We start from the raw sequence: 23,088 nt of genomic DNA, 5'->3' as shown, positions 1-23,088 counted from the left end.
TGCAAAATATAGAAGGGGAGTGAATGCTTTCTTTTTTGCCATTTTTTCATCTGTGAATTGTTAATGAACCCACCTCATTCGTTGACTTTATGTGATCTAATCTTTCTATCAAGCATGACTTTCATTATATTATAAATTATAAGATAAATTATAAGGTAGGGGCCCATGAATCTATTCTCTGTTTTTTTTTTTTTTGATTCAGTGCTTAGTCCTTGAATCTAAAAAGAGTACAGAAATAGAAAATAAGAATCCACTTTGAATTCGAATGTTCGAATGAAATATATATATATATTATTGTTTCCAGATATCTCAATTGATCAAATTCGAAGCAATTGCCCTCTTTCGATAACTGCCCGAAAGAACCGCTTCAAATAATAAAGATTATTCTATTCAGATTTTGAGACGAAGGAGCTCCCTGTCTATATCAAGATATCAATCAAATATGTCGAAAAATTTTCGCGGGTTATCTAGACTGTATATAGTCTAGAGTCCGGGAATAATTGAAAAAAAAAAAATTATGAAAAATATTATGATGATCAAAAATGAGTGACAAAAAAAGACAGAAAAGTTATCATTACATTTATCATTATGTTATAAGAAAGAAATCTACTTGTTTAGTTCTTAAGGAGCACAAAAGAAAGGATAAAAGGGGAGGGGCTGATTGACAAAAGGAAAGTAGAGAAAATTTACAAGATATAATCTATCTGTATCTAACGTATCAACTCCAAATATTGAAAATAAAAAGTTAAATATTTCGAAATACTTTGATATATGAGATGAATCCATTATTTCGATTTCTTGCTTGTTTTGTTACTGAATTAAGTTGAGTGGTTTTACATTTACAGACGCATAAAAAACAATTTTTGTGGACAAAAAAAAAAAAACAGTTTTGTTTTATGTTATGACTCTTCCGTATACGTCTTCTTTGGTTCGAGTGGGCATTCTTAAGAAACTTCAGTTTAGTTCTGCTATAGAAAAAAGAGGCTTCTTGTCTTGAGTTTTTTCCTCCTGCCGAGAAAGCATTTATTCTGCAATTCATTTCAAAAGACTTCAATCGGTACACGCAAAAAATAGGCCAATTCAGCAGCTTTTTGCTCAATTTCTCGTGGAGTCAAATTCTCATCAGTACGAGTCAAGGGAACGGCCCCCTGGCCTCTGATTTCCATATAAAGGACACGCCGAGCATAAATACCCTCTTTAACTTCTATTCTGATGGACTGAATATCTTTCATAAGGAATCGTAGAAAGATGCGACGATTTTTTCCAGGAAAACCCCAACGAAAAATACATACTATTCCCTCTTTTCTATCGAATCGATCATAACCACTACCTACATTCCAAAAAATCGTGCACCACAAATAGGAACTAATAAAGAGACCCGCGATCCCATAGAAAGACATCACGATTCCTTGTGGAAAAAAAACTATTTGCTGAGACGGAAATAAAGATATCAAATTCCTACCAAGATAACTAGAAGTTCCAACTAATAAAAACCCTAATGAACCAAAAAAAAGAATAAAGGCCCAGCAGAAATTGCTTGTTTTTCGAGACCCCACTATAAATTCTATCCATATAGATTCTGATCGCCAACTCATACATACTAGATCCAGTTGCATTTTATTGGAATTGAGAAAATAAGCAAAAAAATTTGACTTTACTTTTTTTGTTTCCGAAGTAACTCTCATCAACTAGTGCTATTTTGATATGAACTTTTAGAAGTAATTCATCAAATTGCTTAGATCTAAAATCATCCCCTTTATATGATCCCCTATACAGATCTACTAGATATATAGACTTTAATTTCATACATTCGTCCGGTACCGATCCACTTGCTATAATTCATTTACCCCTATATCATGTTTACGTATGCATAAGAGGAGCTTTTTCATTTATGTTCGGGGAAGCCGGATGGATGTTATACAATATTCTACTAAATAGATATCCGTGGCATCTAAGTCGTGAAAAAAAAAATAGATAAGATTTGGTCTTGGCCTTGGCCCCATCGAATCTAAAAAATCTTAGTTTTTTGAACATACAAAGATAAAGAAGCCATTGCAATTGCCGGAAATACTAGGCCTACTAAAGGCACAAAAATAGAGGGAATTGTCATAAAATGGGTACCTCAATTTAATATTCGTACCTGTTATTGTTATATTGTTAGTTATAAAGTTAGTTATAAATATATCTTATAATAATTATATTATAATTCGTATATTATACTAAGTATATCTAAATATTATACTAAGTATATCGAAATACTAAGTATATCTAAATATTATACTAAGTATATCTAAATACTAAGTATATCTAAATATTATACTAAGTATATCTAAATACTAAGTATATCTAAATACTAAGTATATCTAAGCGAGTATATATATCTAATATATATATCTTATCTAATAAGTGCAAGGAATGTAGAATTAAATAAAGGGACTTGCCCATCTTTCTAAATGAAATAAAATAGGTGTATGATAAGATAATCCACTTTCTTTATTATCTTACTTTATTCCTACTTTTCTTATTATTATTATTCTATTGTTCTTGTCTTCTAATTTTAATTTCTAATTTGAATTTAATAAAGAAAGAGTTTATTACAAATTGAGAAAGAGTTTATTACAAATTGTCGAAAGATTCGATTCGTTAGAATCCGATCCAAGAACAGGGATTTTTAGTAAAAATAGAATTCTCGGGAGATATAGAAAGATGCAAAACTCTATATTTATATTTTTTCTATATTTGAATTATATAAACATACGCAATAGAGCAAGATAAAATTCGTTTTTCGACAATTCCATTTTATGTCACAAAGTCAAAGCCCCATTATGCGGGCTTTGACTTTGATTCTGATAAACTAACTAACTGCCTTTTCACTACAAAGAAAATAATTTAACTTAAGACTCTACTTGATTGAATTTTGATTCAAAGGAAAAAAACCGTGGAACTGAAATAACTCACTCAGAACACCCTTTAAAGGATTACGTGGTACGATTGGATCGAATAAACCCTTATGGAATAAATATTCAGCCTCCTGTGAACCTTCAGGTACTGTTATATTCAATGTTTGCTCAATTACTCTTTTACCCGCAAATGCAATATAGGCATTGGGTTCAGCAATAATGATATCCCCCAACATACCAAAACTCGCGGTCACTCCACCAGTAGTAGGAGATGTAAGAATTGATACATAAAATAACTTTTTATTTGATTGATAATCATATAAAGCAGAAGATATTTTAGCCATTTGCATCAAGCTCAAACTTCCTTCTTGCATGCGTGCTCCTCCGGAAGCACACACTAGAATAAGAGGCAAAAAATTATTGGTAGCATATTCGATCAAACGGGTGATTTTCTCGCCTACTGCGGATCCCATACTACCCCCCATAAACTGAAAATCCATAACCCCGATTGCTATAGGAATACCGTTTAGTTGACCCGTACCTGTTTGAATAGCCTCAGTTAATCCTGTCTCTCTTTGATAAGAATCAAGACGATCTTTATAGGGCTCTTCGTCATACTCAAACGGATCAGAATCAATACCATCTTCGTCATACTCAAACGGATAAGAATCAATACCATCTTCGTCATACTGAAATGGATCAGAATCAATACCATCTTTATCTTTGTCAAACTGAAATGGATCATAATCAATACCATCTTTATCTTTATCTTTGTCAAACTGAACTTTATCTTTGTCAAACTGAACTTTATCTTTGTCAAACTGAACTTTATCTTTGTCATACTGAACTTTATCTTCGTCATACTGAAATGGATCAGAATCAAGACCATCTTTATCTTTGTTAAACTGAAATGGATCATAATTAATACCATCTTTATCTTTGTTAAACTGAACTTTATCTTTGTCATACTGAACTTTATCTTTGTCAAACTGAACTTTATCTTTGTCATACTGAACTTTATCTTCGTCATACTGAACTTTATCTTCGTCATACTGAAATGGATCAGAATCAATACCATCCATATAAGGCTCTTCTTGGTCAGACTGAAATGGATCATAATCAATACCATCTTCGTCAGAACCATCTTCGTCAGCTTCGTCAGAACCATCTTCGTCAGCTTCGTCAGAACCATCTTCGTCAGCTTCGTCAGAACCATCTTCGTCAGCTTCGTCAGAACCATCTTCGTCAGCTTCGTCAGAACCATCTTCGTCAGCTTCGTCAGAACCATCTTCGTCAGACTGAAATGGATCATAATCAATACCATCTTCGTCAGACTGAAATGGATCATAATCAATACCATCTTCGTCATACTGAAATTCAATGGGATCCAGAGAGATCATGTCTTCATCCATAGGATCCCAAGTACCTGGATCAATCGAAAGTTCGATTCTATCTGAACTACTCATTTTCAAATGATATCCACAGTATTCACAAATATTCATTTTTGGCTTAAGAAATTTCTTATAATTTAATCCATAACAATCTTCATTTTCGCATAGAACCCACAAATGCTTGAAATCTTTAGGCCTTTCTAAATCATTACCATTTGCGCAACTTTCTTTTAGAGTTAAATCATTACCATTTGCGCAACTTTCTTTTAGAGTTAAATCATTACCATTTGCGCAACTTTCTTTTAGAGTTAAATCATTACCATTTGCGCAACTTTCTTTTAGAGTTAAATCATTACCATTTGCGCAACTTTCTTTTAGAGTTAAATCATTACCATTTGCGCAACTTTCTTTTAGAGTTAAATCATTACCATTTGCGCAACTTTCTTTTAGAGTTAAACCATTGTCTTCACTACTATTTCCACCTTCAACACAAATGTAACCACAAATGCAATTATAAATATAACTATCATTGTAATTGTCACTACCACTTAAAATGGAACTATCAATACAGGTTTGAGAACGAAGATAAGAGTTAATACAACTCTTAATGTGATTATTCCAACTATAGTTAGTATCATACAAGTTAAAATCATAGTGGGGATCGTCATTGTCAATCTCAAAAATTTGATTTTCACTATTAAAATATAGAGAATAATTATCCTGATTACTATCATTATCCTGATTACTATCCCTAATTAAAACCCTAATTCGGGTGTCATCAGAAATGAAATTCCGAATGTCTTTGACGCCAACTAAATGATCAACCTTACTGTAATAACTAGAGCTGTCACTACAACCATGAATGTTTTTATCCATATCATTTCTAACCGGGTCTTCGTTTACACTAGTATTTTCAATAGGACCAAGGCTATCCATTGATTTACTTAGCCCACATCTGTATTCTAATTCCCCCTTAGACAAGATAAAATTGAACCATAATTTTTCCATAGAGTTTTCTTGCCTCTATTTAGATGTAAAGTATAATAGATGAATAGTCATTTGATGAAAAAAAAAAAATCATTTATTTCCTATCGGAATACGCATAATGGATACAATCATTAAACTAATAATGAGTGAATATTGAAGTAAAGGATTCTCGTTTGTGAGAACCTGGAGTATCAGTTCATTATATATGATATATGATACTTTACTTTTTTCTTTTCAATTATAAATATAAATTTTCAATTAGAAATAGCGATTTCCCTATGTTGTGTAAAATTCGCACTGAAAAAATTGAAAAAAGAAATTTTTCTCCTATCAAGAACCTTTTTCGTAAAATATCGTCTACTAATACAATAAAATCTCGTCTACTAATACAATAAGTTTCTATTCCAACACGGAACGAATAGGATAGAAAAGAATACACCAATCTTTAGGATCGGCTCAATCCTTTTAGTAAAAGATTGGGCCGAGTTTAATTGCAATTCAACAAACCAACAGTAATTACTGGATTACAAAGTATCCATTGCTTCGAATTCAAATTTTATTTATCTAAAGTATCCATTGCTTCGAATTCAAATTTGATCTCCTTCCATACTTCACAAGCAGCAGCTAGTTCCATACTCCATTTGCCAGCCTCGCGGATAATTTCATTACCCTGGCGGGCAAGGTCACGTCCCTCATTACGAGCTTTTACACATGCTTCTAAAGCTACTCGATTAGCTACGGCACCCGGTGCATTTCCCCAAGGGTGTCCTAAAGTTCCTCCACCGAATTGTAGTACGGAATCATCTCCAAAGATCTCGGTCAAAGCAGGCATATGCCAAACGTGAATACCCCCCGAAGCTACGGGCAGAACACCTGGTATAGAAACCCAATCTTGAGTGAAATAAATACCACGGCTTCGATCTTTTTCAATAAAATCATCACGTAGTAAATCAACAAAGCCCAAAGTTATGTCCCTTTCTCCTTCAAGTTTACCTACTACTGTACCAGCGTGAATATGATCTCCACCAGACAGACGTAAAGCTTTAGCTAGTACACGAAAGTGCATACCATGATTCTTCTGTCTATCAATAACTGCGTGCATTGCGCGATGGATGTGAAGAAGTAGACCATTATCTCGGCAATAATGAGCCAAGCTAGTATTTGCAGTGAACCCACCTGTTAAGTAGTCATGGCATTACGATGGGAGCTCCCAATTCTCTGGCAAATATGGCCCTTTTAATCATTTCTTCACATGTACCCGCAGTAGCATTCAAGTAATGCCCTTTGATTTCACCTGTTTCAGCCTGTGCTTTAAAAATTGCTTCGGCACAAAATAAGAAACGGTCTCTCCAACGCATAAATGGTTGGGAGTTCACATTCTCATCATCTTTGGTAAAATCAAGTCCACCACGTAGACATTCATAAACTGCTCTACCGTAGTTCTTAGCGGATAACCCCAATTTAGGTTTAATAGTACATCCTAATAGGGGGCGACCGTACTTGTTCAATTTATCTCTTTCAACCTGGATGCCATGAGGCGGGCCTTGGAAAGTTTTAGTATAAGAAGGAGGGATTCGCAGATCCTCTAGACGTAGAGCGCGCAGGGCTTTGAACCCAAATACATTACCCACAATGGAAGTAAACATGTTAGTAACAGAACCTTCTTCAAAAAGGTCTAAGGGGTAAGCTACATAACATATATATTGATTTTCTTCTCCAGCAACGGGCTCAATGTGGTAGCATCGCCCTTTGTAACGATCAAGGCTGGTAAGCCCATCGGTCCACACGGTTGTCCATGTACCAGTAGAAGATTCAGCAGCTACTGCTGCCCCTGCTTCCTCGGGCGGAACTCCGGGTTGAGGAGTTACTCGGAAGGCTGCCAAGATATCAGTATCTTTGACTTCATATTCAGGAGTATAATAAGTCAATTTATACTCTTTAACACCAGCTTTGAATCCAACACTTGCTTTAGTCTCTGTTTGTGGTGACATAAGCCCCTCCCTACAACTCATGAATTGAAAATTTTCGCAACAACAAGGTCTGCTCGGCATAAATTAGGAGTTAATGAAACCTTTTCGAAGAAATCTTTCAAAAAATTATCAACTAATCCGAAAGGTTCCTTATTAGACCATGGTATTTGATTCGCCAAATACATCATTATTCTATATTCTTTCATATTCTATATTCTTTCATATGTATGGCGCAACCCAATCCGTGTTTTTCAAGTTTAGAATTCCTTACTTTTTTTTTGAATCGAAATGAAAATGAAATAAATGAAATAGAAATATTATAAATATATAATTATAATTAGAATTATAAATATAAAATATATATATAAAATATATAAATTAAATATAAAATATATAAATTCAATAATAAGTCAATAGTCAATAATAAGATAATACTATAATAATATAAATTCAATAATAAGTCAATAGTCAATAATAATCAATAATAAGATAATAAGATAATAAGAAATAATATAAAATAAGAAATAATATAAATTCAATAATAAGAAATAAGAAAGAATAAGAAATTCACTCTTGACAGTAATATATGTTGTATATGTAAATCCTAGATGTGAAAATATGCGTAATTCGTTTATGAAATGAAAAAAAAGGAATATAGATGGAAAAAGGGGGGATAGGTTGGACGTAAAAAAAAATCGATATGCTAAAATAAAATACGAAATGAAATAAGGGCTAATGAGATAGAAATAAGGAATCGTAAATAGAGTTCGGGTTCGAATTCCATAGATAATATGGATGGTATTGCCTATAATGATAGACAAATGAAAGACAATGATAGACAAATGAAAGACTCTCTCAAAATTGTTATTTATTTATCCACTTGATATTTTGCAAATAGGTTGGTTGAACTTAAAAATTCCTTCATTGAATAAGGAAACAATCCAATTGAATTGCATTCAATTGGATGGTACCAACGAAATCGAGTGCTAATCCCCATTTCTTATTGAATTAACCGATCAACTTGCTGTCGAAGATTTTTTTTATTAGAAAATTTTCGAAAAAAAAAATTGACATATTTCACTTTATTTTATTATGAGAATAAATCCTACTACTTCTGTTCCTGGAGTTTCCACGCTTGAAAAAGAAAATCTGGGACGTATTTCTCAAATCATCGGTCCAGTACTGGATGTAGCCTTTCCCCCGGGCAAGATGCCTAATATTTACAACGCTTTGGTAGTTAAGGGTCGAGATACCATCGGTCAACAAATTAATGTAACTTGTGAGGTACAGCAATTATTAGGAAACAATCGAGTTAGAGCTGTAGCTATGAGCGCTACAGATGGTCTAATGAGAGGAATGGAAGTGATTAACACGGGAGCTCCTCTAAGTGTTCCAGTCGGCGGAGCGACCCTAGGACGAATTTTTAACGTGCTTGGGGAGCCCGTTGATAATTTAGGTCCTGTAGATACTCGCACAACATCCCCTATTCATAAACCTGCGCCCGCTTTCATACAATTAGATACAAAATTATCTATTTTTGAAACAGGAATTAAAGTAGTCGATCTTTTAGCTCCTTATCGTCGTGGAGGAAAAATCGGACTATTTGGGGGAGCTGGGGTAGGTAAAACAGTACTCATTATGGAATTGATCAACAACATTGCCAAAGCTCATGGGGGTGTATCCGTATTTGGCGGAGTAGGTGAACGTACTCGTGAAGGAAATGATCTTTACATGGAAATGAAAGAATCTGGAGTAATTAATGAACAAAATCTTGCGGAATCAAAAGTGGCTTTAGTCTACGGTCAGATGAATGAACCGCCAGGAGCTCGTATGAGAGTTGGGTTGACTGCCCTAACTATGGCGGAATATTTCCGAGATGTTAATAAACAAAACGTACTTCTATTTATAGACAATATCTTCCGTTTTGTCCAAGCGGGATCCGAAGTATCTGCCTTATTGGGTAGAATGCCTTCCGCTGTGGGTTATCAACCCACCCTTAGTACCGAAATGGGTTCTTTACAAGAAAGAATTACTTCTACCAAGGAGGGATCCATAACTTCTATTCAAGCAGTTTATGTACCCGCGGATGATTTGACCGACCCTGCCCCTGCCACAACATTTGCGCATTTAGATGCTACTACCGTACTATCAAGAGGATTAGCTGCCAAAGGTATCTATCCAGCGGTAGATCCTTTAGACTCAACGTCAACTATGCTCCAACCTCGAATCGTTGGAAAGGAACATTATGAAACTGCGCAAAGGGTTAAGCAAACCTTACAACGTTACAAAGAACTTCAGGACATTATAGCTATCCTGGGGTTGGACGAAGTGTCCGAAGAGGATCGCTTAACCGTAGCAAGAGCGCGAAAAATTGAGCGTTTCTTATCACAACCCTTTTTCGTAGCGGAAGTATTTACTGGTTCCCCGGGGAAATATGTTGGCCTAGCAGAAACAATTAGAGGATTTCAATTGATCCTTTCCGGAGAATTAGACGGTCTTCCTGAACAGGCCTTTTATTTGGTAGGTAACATCGATGAAGCTACTGCGAAGGCTACGAACTTAGAAATGGAGAGCAAATTGAATAAATGACCTTAAATCTTTGCGTACTCACCCATAATCGAATTGTTTGGGATTCAGAAGTGAAAGAAATCATTTTATCTACTAATAGCGGACAAATTGGCGTATTACCAAATCACGCGCCTATTGCCACAGTTGTAGATATAGGTATTTTGAGAATACGCCTTAACGACCAATGGTTAACGATGGCTCTGATGGGTGGTTTTGCTAGAATAGTCAATAATGAAATCACTATTTTTGGAAAGGATGCGGAAAAGGGTAGTGACATTGATCCACAAGAAGCTCAGCAAGCTCTTGAAATAGCGGAAGCTAACTTGAGGAAAGCTGAAGGCAAGAGGCAAACAATTGAGGCAAATCTAGCTCTCAGATGGGCTAGGACACGAGTAAAGGCTATCAACGCGATTTCGTAACTAGTTGGTTAATCGAAAGAATTTCCGTATAAACAGAACTTTCGTTTCTACATCCCATTTTTATTCTGCTGATTAAATAGAATCAAATACAATCAAAAGTGAAATAGTGAAATTTGATCTAACGAAAAATTTGAAAATTGAAAACGGAAATAGAATAGGATGAAAAAGATAGAAAATCAATAAAAGAAGGTGGGTAGAAAAACTTATTAGACACCGGGATCAATGGTATCTAATAAGTTCTACCTACTATTGGATTTGAACCAATGACTCCCGCCGTATGAAAGCAATACTCTAACCACTGAGTTAAGTAGGTCATTTATTATCATAAGGAATCATAAAGAGAAAGAAAAGGGACCTATCACATCGATGGATTATAAATCCGATATTACTTCTAAGCAATACCAATCAAACCGACCAAAAAGGTATGATTATGATGTTGGATCATGTAATATTCATCTTGACAAGAAATTATCTAAATAATATGATAAAATATGTATCACAAACACAAGGGCTATAGCTCAGTTAGGTAGAGCACCTCGTTTACACGCGCGCCAATGTTTTTCAGGGGAGTCTATCATGCAATCAAAAAAAATTGATCCTTTTGAGAAATCGATGTCTTACTCCATTACTTTGAAGGAACAAAACAAGAGAACAATAGCCTGACAAATGGTTTGGTTCGATTCGGGTGCCGTTTAGGCAGGAGCAGGATCCGAATCGAACCTATCATTGATTTGAGATATTGATAGGGCGAATACCCAGTCTATTCAATGCTAGGCATAATGAGTATAAGGACCTCAAAAATTCTCTTTTCGTCCTATGAATCTTAAGGTGTATGAAGTTTCATCTTTGATTTTTTAATCAGGATGATAGAGACTTCATTTAACTTAGGTTGATCTAGGCCAGAAGCAGACCTACGTCAAGATAAACTTTCCCTTCTTTGAAACACTTTGGTAGTGCTCCTGTATCAGTAATGAATCAGAGCACATGGAACCATCTTCCTTTTTTTTCTAAGAGAAAAAATATATATATGGTAGACTAACTGATATTTCTATCAGTTAATGAAAGAGCCCAATGCAAAAAAATGCATGTTGGGTCTTTGAAATAGGTCGAATCATTTTGATAATAATCAGTTCGATCTGTTTTACCGAGAAGGTCTACGGTTCGAGTCCGTATAGCCCTATATTTTATATTTTTATTTTATATTTTATTAATTTTTATATTTTATTAATTTTTATATTTTATTAATTTTTATATTTTATTAATTTAAAATATTTATTAAATTAATAAAAAAATATTTATTAAATTAATAAAAATGAAATGAAAATAATATTCTTAAAACTAAAGCAAACTAAAACAATAAAGAATATCCAAATACAAATAAAAAAAGTTGTATAGTTTTTTTCCTAATTATTGTATTCTTTGTTGATTGGAACTGGTCGCTTCCAGTTGCTTGGTTAAAATCATTCCCATAAGCTCGCTCACAGGGAGATCGCTCAGAAACTGAAAACAAAAGCGCATTTCAACAGAATCTCATAAATATATATAATATATATTAAATATATATATATAGATAATATATATATAGATAATATCTATAAAAAGATATAATATCTATAAAATATAGATAGAAAATAAAAAATGTATTCTATATATAACTATATATAAATTTATTCTATATTCTATATATAACTATATAATATACTATATAATATATATATAAATTTATTCTATATTCTATATATATTCTATATATATAATAGATAATAAGATAATAGAAAAGAGAAAAGGTTTTTTTTTTTTTTTTTTATTTCTAATACATATTAGATATTAGTTATATATTAGAATTCCTTTTATTTAGAAAAATACGAAATGAAGTGAAAACAAAAAAGTTTTACTTGTTTTGGATTTGTATAGTATTCTACTATACTATATAGTAATAGTATAAATATCTATGTAATAGTATAAATGTAATAGTATAAATATCTATTTATACTATTACTATACAAATTAGTACTATATCGAATACAAATTAGTACTATATCGAAATTAAATCGAAATAAGTGAAATGTAAATAGGATTAATTCCAATCAATAAATCTTAAAACGCAACAGCAAACAAACGAAACTAGACGATTCGATCAAACTGAATTGTTGGTTTGACTAAACAAACAGTTGTGGATGACTTGACAATGAATTCCAGGTCGAATCGACTAATCCGGTCTATTTTTCACATTCATAGGAGTTCGTCTATGTTTCTGCTTTACGAATATGATATTTTCTGGGCATTTCTAATAATATCAAGTGCTATTCCTATTTTGGCATTTCTAATTTCTGGAGTTTTAGCCCCGATTAGAAAGGGTCCAGAAAAACTTTCTAGTTATGAATCGGGTATAGAACCAATGGGCGATGCTTGGTTACAATTTCGAATCCGTTATTATATGTTTGCTCTAGTTTTTGTTGTTTTTGATGTTGAAACGGTTTTTCTTTATCCATGGGCAATGAGTTTCGATGTATTGGGGGTACCCGTATTCATAGAAGCTTTAATTTTCGTGCTTATCCTAATTGTTGGTTCAGTTTATGCATGGCGAAAAGGAGCATTGGAATGGTCTTAGTTCCTGAATATTCAGATAATAAAAAGAAAGAAAAAAGTAAAAATAATAATAACATTGAGTATGAATTCCATTGAATTTCCCTTACTTGATCGAACAACCCAAAACTCAGTTATTTCAACTACATTAAATGATCTTTCAAATTGGTCAAGACTCTCCAGTTTATGGCCGCTTCTTTATGGTACCAGTTGTTGCTTCATTGAATTTGCTTCATTAATAGGCTCACGATTCGACTTTGATCGTTATGGGCTGGTCCCAAGATCGAGTCCTAGACAAGCGGACCTAATTTTAACAGCTGGAACAGTAACAATGAAAATGGCTCCCTCTTTAGTGAGATTATATGAACAAATGCCCGAACCTAAATATGTTATTGCTATGGGCGCGTGTACAATTACAGGAGGGATGTTCAGTACTGATTCTTATAGTACTGTTCGGGGAGTCGATAAGCTAATTCCTGTGGATGTCTATTTGCCGGGCTGTCCCCCTAAACCCGAGGCAGTTATAGATGCTATAACAAAACTTCGTAAGAAAATATCTCGCGAAATCTATGAAGATCGAATTAGATCTCAACAGGGGGATCGGTGTTTTACTACCAATCACAAGTTTTGTCTTGTACGCAGTACTCATACTGGAAATTATAATCAAGGATTACTCTATCAACCACCATCTACTTCAGAGATTCCTCCTGAAACATTTTTCAACTACAAAAGTTCAATATCTTCCCACGAATTAGTGAATTAGGTAGGATTCAGAAACAGAATAACAAACAACGAATTAATCTTCATAAATTCGATTTCATCGTAAATGTGAAATACTTATCTTATACAAATTACAAATAAAAAAGAAAAGTGCGGGAGAGATAAAAAAGATGCAGGGCCGTTTGTCTGTTTGGCTAGTCAAACACGGGCTAGTTCATAGATCTTTGGGCTTCGATTACCAAGGAATAGAGACTTTACAAATAAAGCCCGAGGATTGGCATTCCATTGCTGTTATTTTATATGTATATGGTTACAATTATCTACGTTCCCAATGTGCTTATGATGTAGCACCAGGCGGACTGTTAGCCAGTGTGTATCATCTTACGAGAATAGAGTATGGTGTAGATCAACCGGAAGAAGTATGTATAAAAGTATTTGCTCCAAGGAGTAACCCTAGAATTCCGTCTGTTTTCTGGGTTTGGAAAAGTGCGGATTTTCAAGAACGAGAATCTTATGACATGTTGGGATCTCTTATGAGAATCATCCACGACTGAAACGTATCTTAATGCCCGAAAGTTGGATAGGGTGGCCTTTACGTAAGGATTACATTGCCCCCAATTTTTATGAAATACAAGACGCTCATTGAATGATAAGAAACTAATTACAACTTCAAATATTCAAGGAATATTTGTACATTCTCTTCTAGCTCAAACGGAGGAATTGAGGTTTCATTCGTATTCTTATGGATAGGCTAATAAATAAAAAGAAATAAAAGACAATACATCATTGAAATTCTCGATTTTTGAAGATACCTTTTTATTTTATTTCGGACGAGCCGAGACAATAGGATGAACAACAAGGGTTCTATACCGTGAACTTTGTATCGCGCACATCACTTAGATGAACTCTAGAGAGTCACATAGAAAGGAATGAAGAAATGGAATATGAAAGAGAATACAAATAAATAAATGAAAGGGAATCGGATTCTATTTGTACTGTAGCTGAGATGAGTCTTGGTTATTTCTATCCTTGAACTCCTCTAGACCAGACTTTTGGTTGGGCCTTTCAACCAACTATTTTAATCTTTTTTTTTAATTAAATATGTATGAAGTATTAACATTCTTTTTGAATGTGAGGAGCCACAGCGTGAACAAATAAAAAAGAAGAGGAAAGATAATGAAATTTTTTTCTTTTACTACATTATTTATTTTTTTTACTACATTATAATTATAATAGACTCTTTGCTCATCTAAAAAATAGAAACAAAAAAAAAAAAAAAAATAAATAAAGAGAGGGTTTACTTCCAGATAGCTAGCTAGATAAGTATGTATTATGTCGATCTATATCAATTAATTTGTAGAGTAGATACTCATACAAATTAATCATACGCCGAGAACCAGATTTGAACTGGTGACACGAGGATTTTCAGTCCTCTGCTCTACCAACTGAGCTATCCCGACCATTACCGACGCATTATCCTCATAATACTAGATGACTTGGGTCTATGTCACTTAAAAATGAAAACAAAAAAAAAAACGAAAAAGTATTAAATTAAAAGGGGAATTTCTTGGATCTTTAAAAGGAAGACTTTGTAAATTTCAGTATGAGTAATGATATGGATTATGAATCATTCAAATAGGTATTCCTTGCTCAAGGGTGTTGATTTGTACGTATATCATATATATATCACAATATATCATATCACAAGACTTGTGATAAGAGAACAAAATTCTGCTAGGATACGCTTGTAAAATGGAAAAGAATAGGATGAATGAGAAACATAAGGAACTTTGAACCACTAACAAAAAGGGTAGGATAAAATAAATAGATAGCAAACGGGCTTTTTGGGGTTGGGGATAGAGGGACTTGAACCCTCACGATTTTTAAAGTCGACGGATTTTCCTCTTACTATAAATTTCATTGTTGTCGGTATTGATATTGACATGTAGAACGGGACTCTATCTTTATTCTCGTCCGATTAATCAGTTTTTCAAAAGATTTATCAGACTATGGAGTGAATGATTTGATTAATGAATATTCTATTCGATTCTTTCTTCAACTTGGAATCGATTCACAACAATTCTTTTTATTTTTCATATAAATTGATTTTGCATATAAATAAAAAAAATACGGGTTCGAGTCGTCTTTTTTGGTTTTTCATTAGTATATACCTATTTATTTTATATTTTATATAGGTATATCTTGCATCCTTTCTGGAGTTTCGATATAAGGATTCCTTTACCAACAGTCAACCCCATTTGTTAGAATAGCTTCCATTGAGTCTCTGCACCTATCCCTTTTTTATTATTCTCGCTTGTTGAACCTTTGTTTATTTTCGTAAAATAATAGGATTTGGCTCAGGATTGCCCATTTTTCATTCCGGGGTTTCTCTGAATTTGAAAGTTATCACTTAGTAGGTTTCCATACCAAGGCTCAATCCAATCCAATTAAGTCCGTAGCGTCTACCAATTTCGCCATATCCCCTTTGTGTCTTGAGATTAGGATCTCATTAGGATGCACTTCCTTCCCCCTTTCTCCTTCCCTTCCTTTCCCCTTTCTTTCATTTATTTATTTTCTTTCTTTTTATGCGAAAACCGTTGAATTTAGTATTGAATTTAGTAGATATAGATACTGATTCTTATATCGAAGGGTCTTTACCTATTTTATTTCTTGTTTGTTTATCTTCTTTCGTCTCTATCGGAGACCCGTATTTATTTGGTCCAATCAGAAAATATTTTATCATTTCTGTATTCGCAATTCAATATAGATGGATATTCCATAACATATATATGCCCCCCTTACTCTCAGTTTTCTCAGGCAATTTACTCGAACGGTCGATTTTTTTTTTTTTTTTCGTCTTAGCTTCCGCCTTTATGAATGAAAACAAAAGAAAGGAGTCTCTCATCTCTCATTATGATCTGGATTTCATTTCTATGGGTTGCATCTTTTCTTTTTTCTTTAATTTTATTTTTATTCTTATTCTTTTATTAGACTATCCTATATAACCATAATAAGATAACTAAAAAAATAAAAATAAAAATGAAAATTGAATTTATTCATTATTAAAATTTATTCATTTTAAAATTTATTCATTATTAATTATTTATTTTCTAGTATAATAGCATAATAGCTAGAACTAATTATTCCATTCATTTCTATTTCGACTTCGAAGATAATTCGAATTAGTTAGTCTAAAAAACAAAGTTTCATTCTAATTATTTAGACTTATAACGTATCATTTATATAATGATAATATATATATAAATTATATATAAATATAAATTATATATAAATGCATAAAAATATTTTCACTATAATTATCTAATTATTAGACTCTATTTATAATTCTAAACTAAATATAAATAAATTAAATATATATTAAATCTATATTAAATATAAATAAATATTAAATATAAATAAATTAAATCTATATTAAATCTATCTATCTATATTAAAATTAAATCTATCTATTAAATTAAATCTATATCTATATCTATATAAAAAAAAAAAATTATATATAATTTAAATGTAAAATATACTAAAAATATACTAAAAAATACTAAAAATATAAAATAAAAAATATAGTAATATTATACTTAGTATACTAATATTATACTAATATATATATAATACTAAATTATATATATAATACTAAATAGAATATAATACTAAATAGAATAGAATACTAAATAGAATAGACTAATAGAATAAAGATAACATATAATAAAATAAATATAAAATAAAAATATATAATATAGAGATAAATAATAAATAATTATAAAAATTATAAATATATTTATAATTTATTTTTATAATTTTTATAATTATAATAAAATTAGAATTAAATTATAATAATATTATTATAATTTAATATTATTAAATATAATGTTATTAAATATTAATATGATTAAATTAAAATATGATTAAATTAAAATATCATTTTTAATATGATTAAAATATAATCAAATAGAATGATTAAAATATAATCAAATAGAATTATATTATTCTATTCTTAATTATTATATTCTATCAATATTAGATTGAATATTAGATTGAATCTACCATTATTATATATTATTATATATTATTATATATCATTATATTAAATATGATTATATTAAATATGGCATAAATTATGTATGGCATAAATATGGCATTTAAAATTTAAAATTCTAGTTTTTCTAAATTCTAGTCTATAATTCATATTAATAATTCATAGTAATTATGAATAACTAATAGATAGTTAATAGATAAGATCGTAATAGTTTGCTGAATTCCTATGGATACAAAATTTCTATTATTTGAGCCCGCTTAGCTCAGAGGTTAGAGCATCGCATTTGTAATGCGATGGTCATCGGTTCGATTCCGATAGCCGGCTTTCTCTATTTGTTTGCTTTTTTACTTTTTTACATGATTGATAATGTTTTTTTGAAATCAAAGAACATTGAAAAAGCTTTTTCCCCTTTTCTTTCCAAAGGTCAACGATCCGTTTATTATGTCGTAGAAACTTTCAATTAGGAATAAAATTGGAGGAGTTAGATCTTTGCAGAATAAATCAAGAAAAAAAAAAAGGAAACTTTTTTTGGTTTAATTTTTAGATTTTAATTTTTATATTTTATATTTAATATATATTTTATATTTAATATATTTATATATTATATATATTTTATTTTAATTTCTATTTTTTGTATACATTATATACAATATACATTATATACAATACAAAAAAGTATGGATATTGATCCAATTCATCTCATTAATATTTGTAGTACAATCCTTCAGTCGATTTCGCTTCATTTAGTTCAGTTTTAATTTAGGTTTATGAAATTTCAATAAAATTCAAATTAATAAGGAGTCTTTATGTCGCGTTACCGAGGGCCTCGTTTCAAAAAAATACGCCGTCTGGGGGCTTTACCGGGACTAACTAGTAAAAGTCCTAGAGCCGGAAGCGATCTTAGAAACCGATCGCGCTCCGGTAAAAAATCTCAATATCGTATTCGTTTAGAAGAAAAACAAAAATTGCGTTTTCATTATGGCCTTACAGAACGACAATTACTTAAATACGTTCGTATTGCCAGAAAAGCAAAAGGGTCAACAGGTCAGGTTTTACTACAATTACTTGAAATGCGTTTGGATAACATCCTTTTTCGATTAGGTATGGCTTCAACTATTCCTCAAGCCCGCCAATTAGTTAACCATAGACATATTTTAGTTAATGGTCGTACAGTAGATATACCAAGTTATCGCTGCAAACCCCGAGATATTATTTCAGCGAGGGATGAACAAAAATCTAGAACTCTGATTCAAAATTATCTTGATTCATCCACCCATGAGGAATTACCAAAGCATTTGACCCTTCACACATTACAATATAAAGGATTAGTCAATCAAATAATAGATAGGAAATGGGTCGGTTTGAAAATAAATGAATTGCTTGTCGTAGAATATTATTCTCGTCAGACTTAAACCTAACTAAAATAACAAAACAAGGGTTCTGCTCCCTTTTCACCTGAGTTAAGGTTAAGTAAAGGAAGACAGGGTAAGGGATTTGATTCGGAAATTTTATTTTTCTCCTATTCATGTATGATAGATCCGTAGGTAGATTTTCATCCCCTGTACGCTATTTTACGTATTCCGTATTAAAAAGAAATTGGGAATAGAGAATCTATATCAAAGAAGGGTCTAACTCTTTAGTATCTGTTCTTATTTGATTTGATACATTGTAGTCAGTTACATTGGCGAATTAGGTGAAGGTGCGGAAAGAGAGGGATTCGAACCCTCGGTAAACAAAAGTCTACATAGCAGTTCCAATGCTACGCCTTGAACCACTCGGCCATCTCTCCTACATAATTATTATGGCCGATAACCCGAGCGAATAGCGAGTTATTCATATTAGATTGTTCGAGAGGTACGAACAATATCAATTCTAACTAGAAAACTAGCTATAAAAATAGAAAACTTTTCATCACTTTTTTCAGCACTTTTTCTTTAGCCTCCCGACTCGAAGAAATTTTTTTGTGAGGGGGCTGTTAAAAATAAATAATATAATACGATAAACATATACCATATATATCTATTCATGTTTGCGAAAAAGGCACTCCCATCTTTTTTCTGATATTTCTACCGGACTGGATTAAATCAATGAATTGAAACGAATCAAATCAATCGATTGGTTTTTTTTTTTTAGACTATGCTTAATGGATATTTTTAGTTCATAATTCTCTTTAGACTCTAATTCCCCATTTCTATAAGAATTCTAAAATTCTTTTCCAGTTTTAGATCTCTCAACAACAACCTCTTACTCTGTAAATCTATTACAAATTCATAAATCCTCTAAGGGATTTTTATATTTGATTATATGTTGTATACCTGCTATGCACAAAACACAAAAAAGGGCAGTTATTTTATTTTCATCATAGAACGATTATTCGATTATTTTTCCTCTTTTTATCATAATTTAATCAAAACTTCTCTAATTTTGCTAATCTATCCTAATCCGTAGGATAAATTTTTTGATTCTTCAACTTCGATGAAATCGTAATAATTCTTTTTTCTTTTTATATTTTATTCTTATACTAATAAATTCTTATACTAATAAATTTGGATGAAATAAAATAGGATTCAAATATTTCTTTTTTTTTTTTTTTCTTGATTCCTGCCAAAAAAATTGAAGTAAAGTAGAGGGCTATATCTTTTTTTTTTTTTTTTTTATGGAATGGGTCTGCTTTTATGTTATTTCGTACTGTACGCTTCCTTTGTTTGTGAGATCCTTTTTTTTTTCTCACGAAGGGGTAATGAAAAGAGTTATAGAATGGATTGCTACCTATGCCTAGATCGCGGATAAATGGAAATTTTATTGATAAGACCTTTTCAATCGTAGCCAATATCTTATTACGAATAATTCCGACAACTTCAGGAGAAAAAGAGGCATTTACTTATTACAGAGATGGTGCGATTTGATTATTATTATATAATTATAATTATTTTATATATTTTAATTATTTTATATATATTTTTTTTTTTATTTTTATTTTACCGCTCTTAGTCTTAGGAAAAAGACACATGATTCGGAATAGAAAAAAAAAAAAAAAGACTATTGAAAAAAAAAAAGAAATCTACGCTTGTTGAAGGTGAAGTTTATAAATAAAGCAATTCCTTCTGTCGTGTATCCCCGATTAATGCAACCTCAGATGCTTCAATTGTTGATTCGAGTATTGAGCGAAAGGTTACACCTATGGGTCTGTATTGTGGGTCAACCCTACTACACTAGTACCAATAGGCGGCATAGAGGAAGAAGCACTACATCTAGGAATCAACAACACGAAAACTTTGTTATTGTTATAAAGGATTCCCTTTCCTTATCGGGATCGGAACTAAGAGAAATGGTTGGGACAACAAACATCCATCTTGTTCGTACTTTGGATACCCATATAACCATCGAAGATTGTTGAAGTGACTAATTCCTGGAAATTAAGGAGCGTTGAGAACAAAGAAATTGTTGGAGTTTACTTTATTTATCTAGTACGAACACGCTTGATGGTAAGAAAAGATCTTTTGCAAGAGGGTTGGCTAGAGATTTCTTGTAAAAACATTAGCCCCGCTCAGTTCATAATGACAATATTTCGACCTTTTTTTTAATTCCATGGATTATTCTCATTATGCACATAAAGGAGGAGCCGTATGAGGTGAAAATCTCACGTACGGTTTTGGAACGGAGAATTCGTTGAATCGAATGACGACCGTAACGGATGTCGGCTCAATCCGAAGGAAATTATGCGGAAGCCTTACAGAATTATTATGAAGCTATGCGACTAGAAATTGATCCCTATGATCGAAGTTATATACTCTATAACATAGGCCTTATCCACACAAGTAACGGAGAACATACAAAAGCTTTAGAATATTATTTTCGAGCACTAGAACGAAACCCGTTCTTACCACAAGCTTTTAATAATATGGCTGTGATCTGTCATTACGTGCGACTATCTCCACTATAGAAATAAAAAAAAAAAGGAAAGAAAGAGCAAATACGCTAGTAAATAAATACGCTAGTAAATAAAATAGGCTTTCTACATATTGCATCGTCCAAAAAACGATTTTTATCAGCTGTAACAAAAAAAGAAAAAAAAAAAAGAAACTTCATAGAAGTCAAAATATGAAGAAATATATATGCCTAGATACTTTATTCTATGGATAAAGGATCTAATTGATAGAGGAAGCACCGTAAAGATCAATTAGCGAGGTTTTGGGCCGATACAATAAAAATAAATAAGAACTGCTTATTTATGTCATGATATGAGATAAAAATTAGGAATCAACTTATGTAATAGAGCCGATCCCCTAAGTTATTGAGCAGCGGTGTAGCATCAGATCCCAAAGACAGTAAGTCTTTTTTATGAGGAAGAAGTCTTTTTCAAGGATTCTATATAAATTTATATATGATATGAAACCGAGATAGTTACCTTTCAGAAAAATCTAACGGACGATAATCCCGAAACGCCTATGCTTTATTTTTCTGAAGGTGGGAGAAAAGATAAAACTCATTATTAATTTAATCCAAATTAAAGTTTGAAACTCATGTAATTAACCTCTTTTGGTTAACCCGAGACAAATCGATAGGATCTATGAGAAATCTCATTCAATTGGATATATGGTAGGGTAAAAAAATGGGACACCAAAAGAATTGACTGCCGAGCCGTATGAGGTAGGAAACTCTCAAGTACGGTTCTAAGGGAAGGAATTGACCCGCCTATTCCGACCGGGGAGAACAGGCCATTCGACAGGGGGATTCTGAAATAGCGGAGGCTTGGTTCGATCAAGCCGCTGAGTATTGGAAACAGGCTATAGCGCTTACTCCTGGTAATTATATTGAAGCGCAGAATTGGTTAAAGATCACGAGGCGTTTCGAATAAGAACAAGAGCTCTCTGTTTATTTATTATTTTCGGATTAGAAATTCTAATTAGAAATTAGAAAATTCTATTACTATTAAATTCTATTCTTATTCTATTAAATCCATTTAATTAAATTACCTTACCATTAAAATTATTAAATTAGATTTTTTATTCATATTCAATTTGAATCTTTAAATATTAAAAAATATTAATTTAATTGGAATTGTTAATTGTGTAATTGTTTGTTTTTGTTGGACCCATCGGTCAGATCATTTCTCTCTCTCTGGGAAAAACCAATCAAAGAATTTCATTATATCCTTTCTAAAATCGTTCTATTTCGTCTGATATTTCGTAAGGATAAGTAATACACGGATATAGCAAAATAAAAAATATTTTCTTTTCTGCTTCTATTAAAACGAATAAAAACCCCTCGAATGACTCAATATCAATACTGGAGTATCCCTTAGTAATGAATGCTCACGCGAGTTGGGATAGAGTAATATTCCTTGTTCTATCTATGTAAGACAAAAAAAACTCCATCTAGGAACTTCTAATTAAGATAGGAATACAATACACAGGTTGCACAAAAAAATTGTTTTTGCACCAATGTAAGTAAAGTCCGGAAAAGGTTTTATAAGATTAAAAAAGGTCCGTT

The 23,088-nt window shown here is 32.0% G+C and overlaps 3 non-coding genes across 3 annotated transcripts; 1 reads left to right on the top strand and 2 right to left on the bottom strand.

Annotated features, from left to right (window-relative positions):
- Positions 1-14,928: 14,928 nt before the first annotated feature.
- Positions 14,929-15,001, bottom strand: TRNAF-GAA (transfer RNA phenylalanine (anticodon GAA)). Its single transcript has one exon. It is a non-coding gene; the product is annotated as a tRNA-Phe (tRNA).
- A 2,845-nt stretch (positions 15,002-17,846) lies between these two features.
- On the top strand, positions 17,847-17,919 carry TRNAT-UGU (transfer RNA threonine (anticodon UGU)). Its single transcript has one exon. It is a non-coding gene; the product is annotated as a tRNA-Thr (tRNA).
- A 1,378-nt stretch (positions 17,920-19,297) lies between these two features.
- Positions 19,298-19,384, bottom strand: TRNAS-GGA (transfer RNA serine (anticodon GGA)). The gene has a single exon. It is a non-coding gene; the product is annotated as a tRNA-Ser (tRNA).
- Between the last annotated feature and the right edge of the window lie 3,704 nt (positions 19,385-23,088).

Source organism: Durio zibethinus, unplaced genomic scaffold, assembly GCF_047325235.1.
Source record: "Durio zibethinus cultivar Kanyao isolate XHJ-2024 unplaced genomic scaffold, ASM4732523v1 HiC_scaffold_2, whole genome shotgun sequence".
NCBI classification, from domain to species: Eukaryota; Viridiplantae; Streptophyta; class Magnoliopsida; order Malvales; family Malvaceae; genus Durio; species Durio zibethinus.
This window is presented reverse-complemented; position numbering and strand designations above follow the sequence as displayed.